Source organism: Curcuma longa, chromosome 14, assembly GCF_044706935.1.
Source record: "Curcuma longa cultivar G26 ecotype Majalengka, Jawa Barat chromosome 14, ITB_CL_G26_1.1, whole genome shotgun sequence".
Classification (NCBI taxonomy): Eukaryota; Viridiplantae; Streptophyta; class Magnoliopsida; order Zingiberales; family Zingiberaceae; genus Curcuma; species Curcuma longa.
The window spans coordinates 6,436,050-6,443,558 of NC_133874.1; the positions used below are offsets into that span (position 1 = coordinate 6,436,050).

Consider the following 7,509-nt stretch of genomic DNA (forward strand, 5'->3'; position numbering starts at 1 on the left):
CCTAAATTCTAAATAACGTCGCAAAATATTGTAGATGTCTAATTTATGATTAATTTATAATTTAGGACCTTAAGTTATTTACTCCCTCCTTATATATAATAACTATATAAATCCACTATAAACACTATAAACACAGACGAATGTGAAAAGTATAAACACAGACGAATTATAAACACAGACGAATGTGAAAAGTATATATAAAGATAATTAAATTATGTAAAATTTATGAGAATAAATCCACTATAAACACAGACGAATGTGAAAAGTATAATCCATCAAACTTAAGTAACAACGGTAGCATTACAAATTACACCAAATCTGTAATAATAAAATTTTAATTGTACTATCAAATGTAAATCCATAAGTTTGGACTGAAGGGAGCTCCTTTCTAATCGATGTCATCCATCAAGAAATGAATTTCTGAATGCAATATGGATGCCATCGATGCCGAAACTCATCTCGAGATCGGAGACGGGAAAAGAGGTATCGAACTCCAAAGCTGGATCCCAACTCCTAGCCGCAGCTAGAACTGGAGAAGGAGGAGCCAGAGCCGGAGCAGGAGCCGGATCATATAAAACTGGAGCAATGGTGTCATCGATGCCGAAATCCTTATCAAGATCGGAGACGGGAAAAGAGCTATCGAACTCCAAAGCTGGATCCGGGCTGATAGTCGTCGCAGCAGCCAGAACTGGAGAAGGAGGAGCCGGAGCTGAAGCCGGATATAGAACTGGAGCAGGAGTAGCCGGAACAGGATGTAGAACTGGAGCAGTGGTGTCATCGATGTCGAAATCCATCTCGAGATCGGAGACGGAAGGGAGATCGAACTCCAAAGCTGGATCCAAGCTGATATCCGCATCCAAAACTGGAGAATGATATAAAACTGGAGAAGGAGGAGCCGGAGCCAGATCAGTCGGAGCCGGGGCCTGAGGAGGATATAGAACTGGAGCAGGAGGAGTCGTAGCCGGAACCGGAGCCGGATATATAAGTGAAAGAACAGAAGCAGGAATGACTATGCCCATTCTCTGCAAGGAACCAGTGTGATTCTGCATCGCTATCCTCGTGGCTTCCAGATCAAAATGATGGGAACTCAAATCAGGAAGAGGAATAATGCCCTCCAAGGTCATCCCCTGTGAACGCTCGTAAGGTTGCATCTTCGCCATGCTCGGAGGATCCAAAGCAAGAGGAAGATCAGGCTCGAGGGGAACATGAATTCGCTGATCAGACTTCTTCTTCTTCATCTTGCAGTTCCAAAAATTCTTAATCTCGTTATCAGTGCGACCAGGTAACTGCAAAATTAAGATTTATAATTAATGATTAATTAACTGAGTAATTAAGACATACGACAAATTATATAACAGTCGATCGGCATACATGCATGCAGATATCGATCGTACTTACGTGTTTGACGATCTTAGCCCATTTATTCCCCATCTTTGCTTGAAGTTGACAGATGAGATGCTCTTCTTGAGGTGTAATTGGAGTTTTCTTCAGATTGGGCTTCAAATGCTCGAGCCATCGCGAACGACAACTTTTACCGCATCGACCGAGGCCAGTGGCTTTGGCGATGGCGTCCCAGTTTCGTTCGCCTTTTTTCTTGACGTAATCGATCAGGCATGCATCCTCTGCTTCTGTCCAACGCTTCTTGTTCGAACTGCACCGATTCTCCATCGGATTCGGAACGACTTCCAAATTGACTATAGCAGATTTTATGGATATATATTATAACACTTAGGGAGTGTTTGGTTTGATTTTTTATTTTTATTTTTATTTTTATTTTTTTATCTTCTGATTTAATTTTTTAAAAATATAAAATGTGTTTGGTATGATATATTATTTTTTATTTCCCTTCTATTTTCTAAAAAAATGATATTTTATCATTTTATATTTTCCTTTTCATTTTTTAGAGAATGAAATTGAAAAATACAAAGCGAACAATAATTTCTAAAAAATAAGAAAATGAAAACAGAAAATAACCAAACCAAACACTTTCTAACTTCTTTAAAAAATTTTAAAAGTTGCACGTCACAAAATTCAATGTAAATAAGTTGAAAAATTAATTTAATAAAAATGTAGAATAATTTCAAATTAAATTTTAAAATAAAATGAGTTAATTTATATTGAACCATACAATTAATATCACTAAAATATTATTAAATAACAAAAACTATAATTAAAACAACTAAACTATATAAAATATAAAAAATAAATTTAAAAAAATATATGTGCATCAAATGGATAGTTGAACCTTTTCAATATATTTTAATATTTTGATTATCTTCTTATCTACTCTGAAATTCTAGAACTCATACAAAAATAACATAGTTACATTAATGAACGATAATCCTTTGTGCTACTTTTTAATAAATCCAAAGATACAAAGATACAAAAATAGACAACCTCAAGGACGATAGAAATGCGTCTTCTAGAGCCGCCATCACTGAGGCGATAATGCATCATCTAAGATTGTTCTAAGGTGACAATCACTACAAAAAAAAATCAGTAATCTGCAACAAATTTTTAAAAAAAAAATGTCGCAAAAAATTTGGCCTATTTGGGTGAGAAAAGACCCTACCTATGCAATTCCGGGGGTGATTAAAATTATAGCAATTATAATCAATATTTAAGTATTTTAAACCATGTTAAAATAAATTTGATTTATTGTTTTTAAATAATAATTAGCATTATTTTTAAATTAATCCAAGTCATAGTAAATTAGTTAGTAAATACTACGTAAATATAAATTAGTTGTGACGATGTGCTTTGCTTAATGAGTAGTTCATGCATCACATTCATGTGCTCGCCTAAATTCTAAATAACGTCGCAAAATGTAAATGTCTAATTATGATTAATTTATAATTTAGGACCTTAAGTTATTACTCCCTCCTTATATATAATAACTATATCGTATAACAATTATATTTATTATAATAATATTAAATTTTTTAATAAGTTAGAATAATTTTAATTGAATTTAAATAATTTAAAAAATATTTTCTATATTATAGCACCCGAATTAATAGTGAATAGATATACTCAAATGACAATTATTGTTCGTGTAAATGGAATAAATTAATATTTTGAATGTACACAGACAGTAAGAAAATTAGAGAAAATTATTTATCTTAATCGGGACATTTGGATTAATATATATATATATATATATATATAAAATTAACATTAGATACTCAAGGTACTCATGATCTATGCAAGTAACATTTTAGACACGAACGCGGAGGTGAAACTTGTAGCGTTATGCTAGGCATGCACCATTCGTGACCATTGTGTGTATCAAATGTAAAAAGTATATATTTTTTATTTTTATTTTTAAATACTAAATCTGATAAACTTAAACCCTAAATAAAAAAAAACTATTTTTATACACTTGGGGCTCTCAGTGGTGCTCACGGATGATACCTACTATATTAAAATCCTATATATACTTTTGATATGCCACATGTCCCCCCTTCGTGCCTCGCGTGCACTCTTGAGGGGGCGACCACATATGGGCCCATCCCCTTCTGTCACATCGCCTGCCCCCTCAAGTGTGCATGCGGATGCGTATGAAGGGGCAAGCAACATAAAAGATATATATATAATTGATATTCTGCGTATTTTTTTTTTTTTTGACCCTTATCTACGATAGAAGATTTTAGGCGCTTAAAAGAAGAATCATACATTTATTATTATTTTTTTTTTTATTATTTATTTATTTTTTTACTTACGGTTAAACCATTTAAAATTTTCTTTTTAGAGGTTTAGGGGTTTGATTATAGTATTATATATAAAAAAGTTTAAAAATAATTAGTTGCTCACGAGGTGTACTGGATAAGAAGTGCAGGATAATAACTTGCACATCTCGTGAGCAACTAAATTTTTTTTATTTTAAAAATTTTTTATATTTAATACTATAACCTAACACTTGAGCCTCTAAAAAAAATTTTAAACAACTTAAGTAAATAAATAATAAAATAATAAAAAGGTATATATTTTGGATGCTCGAAACACTTTCAAGTAGACCCGACCACAGTTCAAAATCGACGGTTCGGAACCGCTGGTTCGACGATTCATGGCAGGTCGACCCTTAACCTTAACCACCCAAGACAGTTACGGTTCACGGTTCGGAACCCGCCGGTTCACGGTTCGCGACGGTTCGAGATTATTATATTAAAAATTTTAAAATTTAAAATTTATTAAAAAAAGGGCTTGCACTTATTAAGTTGCCTACGTATCCCCTTAGGGTATAGGGGAATCAAAGCCCACGTAGTTCTTTTACATTTTCACCCTTTTACATCACTGATTACTTCTATTTCCTCCTGTTGTATTTGTTCCTTCAGTATCAAATTCTTCGGCTTCGTCTTCTCAAAACTAAGATGATGAACTATAAAGTCTAGCAGCGAGTGAAGAAGGGATGTGTAAGTGCATCTCTGGCCTTGAGACGTTCAGCTGGATCGTAGTGGAGAAGCCTCCGAAGAAGATCCACCAAATCATTAGCATTTGTAGAATCACCAATGTGGCTCGTAATCAAATCCTACAATTTAATTTGAGATTCAAAATGATGAGCAAGCTAAGAAGGTTTAATTAAATTAAGTTTAATTATTATTTTGACAACATGAACACAGAAGATATATATATGCCTAGCCTCCTGCACAAATTAAACATATCTATTTATCTATCTAATCTAAAAAAATTTCTTTCTTTTTTATTATTACCTCAACAGAATCCAACAGGCAACTATCTATCAATCTTTCCTCTGAAATAAATTGTTTTGATGACTTGGATTGCAATGCCTCCCTGTTGATGAACAATCAATCGATCGAGGTGAGAATATATATGCACCATAATTTAATTAATGACAAATTAAAATTAAACATGAGAGTATATATATATATATATACTGGAGTGCTTTGTGGATCTGATATGGCAGGGGACCTAACACTGCCTCCATCATCACTAAATGCTCCAAGTCCGAGCCTTCTTTGAAAATCTTAAAAGGCACTTGCCCCTGTTTTCATCATATATAATCATAGATATATAATTAAAAAAAATTCAAACAATTGTACGTAATTTTAAATGCATGCATGTGTTTTAATTTGCATTGCATTATATTTTGGAAAGAACAAGGAACTTACGGTGCAAAGTTGTATCAGAATGCAACCGATACTCCACATATCGCACGGATAGCTCCACTCATTTCCTGAGAAAATTAATCAGACAAGTAGCTAGTTAAATAAATAGATACACACAACGTAACAAACAGTATGATATATTATATATATATATATGAGAAGAAATTAAAACAAGCTAGCTTTTTAATTTACCAAGAATGACTTCAGGTGCTCTATAAGGCCTCGTCGTGATCAAATGTCTATGATTCTGACACCCAAACGTTGAACTTCCAAAATCTATGACTTTGATAGCACTTGATGTTGGTAGATAATGCTACAAAGAAGAAAAAGAAATGATCGAATGAATTTCAATGAGTTTTCTATATATTCGAATTGTATGCATGGGTAATACAACGTAACTTAGAAATAATTAAGAACTAACCTTATGATCAAAAATCGAGATGAAGTCCGAGGAGACCAACAGAATATTTTCGGGCTTTAGATCCGTATGAATAAGTTGAAGCTCGTGCATAACTATAATGAGAAATGATAATAAAAAAAGGAATTGTCTTAGTCTATCATTCTAATTAAAACATTTTTCCTTAATTAATAACTATAGAAGAAAGTAACTAATTAATAATGTATGTTTCATAAACTAACTAACCTGCAATAGAATTGAGTAGTTGTCTACCGATATCGCGGACTAGATCAAGTGGCAAAGATTGATAGCGATTCTTCCGAAGAAGATCATGTAGACTTGGCCCCAGCTTCTCAAATACCTACATATATATATATTTAATTAATTTGTTTTCAAAAAAGTAAAGATTAATTAAGATCACATTATATATCTTAAAGATTAATTTAACAAAAAGAAATATTATCAGAGAAATGACTACTCACTATGCATGTATGATCACGATAGTCAAAGCAATCTCTAATTCGCACAAAACTACAAGAACAAATTAAAGTGTTTAATTACCATTCATTCAAGTTAATTAGTTAATTATATATAGTTGCTAATTAAGAGTTAGTTAATTAATTAATTACGTACTGTTGGTCACTTTTATCAGCTAGTGCAAGTCGCAAGAGCACATCGATTTCTCCCTTTGCTGCATTGCGATATTCAGGAAGAGCACGAGAAACCTTGATAGCTACTCTCTCTCTTTCTTCTCGCAATCCCAACACTCCAAAACTTGCCCAAAAGATCCTGATCATCATGCAACAAATTAAAGTTTAATTATATATATTAATGGGGTCGTTTATTTAATTTGAACTGTATATATATGTAATTAAGAAATCAATACACCTTAATTAAAAGCTTAATTAATGATGAAATGGAAATATATTTTACCTGCACCCATTTTGCTCATTATCTTGTCTGCACAAGGCAAGGAAATTAAACATAAATTAGCTAGCTGTTAATCCTCTATAGGATTATAAAAAAGTTAAACATGATTAATATAACGAATTAATTATAAGATGAATTAGTTGTAATTAGTCTTTAATTACATCTCGTTGTCAGATACGCCTCAATCCCAAATATATAGTGTCCATCTCCATTAGTGATGACTTTGGCAGGTGGAAGATCATTAATCTGCATGTAAACAAAAGTATGAATCTTGTATGTTATTACATTATATTTTAACACGAAAGGTTAACAAAAATCTCCTATTAATACTAATCTCGTAACAAAAACAAAAATCAAATTAAATAAAATAAAGAAAATAAAATGAACCTGCGGAGGAGTAATATTAAGATCCCAGCCGAACATTGACGACCAATTCACTATTCCTAGATTCTTCATCTCCAAATCTTCGTCGATGGTGACTTTTGCAAGTGAAAGATTAATCTAGAATCAAAACAAAACCGATTAAACAAGAAGATATTTCTATTGGCATAACTGGATGATTGTCGATGAATACAAAAAAAAAACCTAAACAAAAGAAAATGAAATAAACCTGCGAAAGAGGAGTATTGAGATCAAAGCAGAATGACGTCGCTATTGCTGGATTCTCCATCGACGAGCGAGAGGATTCACTGAAAGGACGAATAGTTTAAGTCCCAAGAAATGATCGAAACGAGATGATCAAACAAGTTGTTGATTGACTTCTTATCACATCTATTTATATTTGAATTTTTTTCTGTTTAAATAATTTAGCGCCATGAAAATAATACACATACAATTACGTTGTTAATTTTAATTACCGCCACATTTTCTGCTTACTTCATTGATTTTAAACTTACCGCTCACCACTGTTTATATTTTAAATAAGTTGATTTTTCCTTCTCCATAAATAAAATAGTCTTTTTATTTAAAAAAATTATTTTATTTATAATTTTTCATATTAATAATTCAAATGTATTTTTTAATTTTCTTTTTTAGAAAATAGAAAACAGTATATTA

The 7,509-nt window shown here is 32.1% G+C and overlaps 1 pseudogene; it reads right to left on the minus strand.

The window, feature by feature from the left end:
- Window positions 1–4,387: 4,387 nt before the first annotated feature.
- Window positions 4,388–7,123, minus strand: LOC141844821 (serine/threonine-protein kinase AFC1-like; annotated as a pseudogene).
- Window positions 7,124–7,509: the final 386 nt, after the last annotated feature.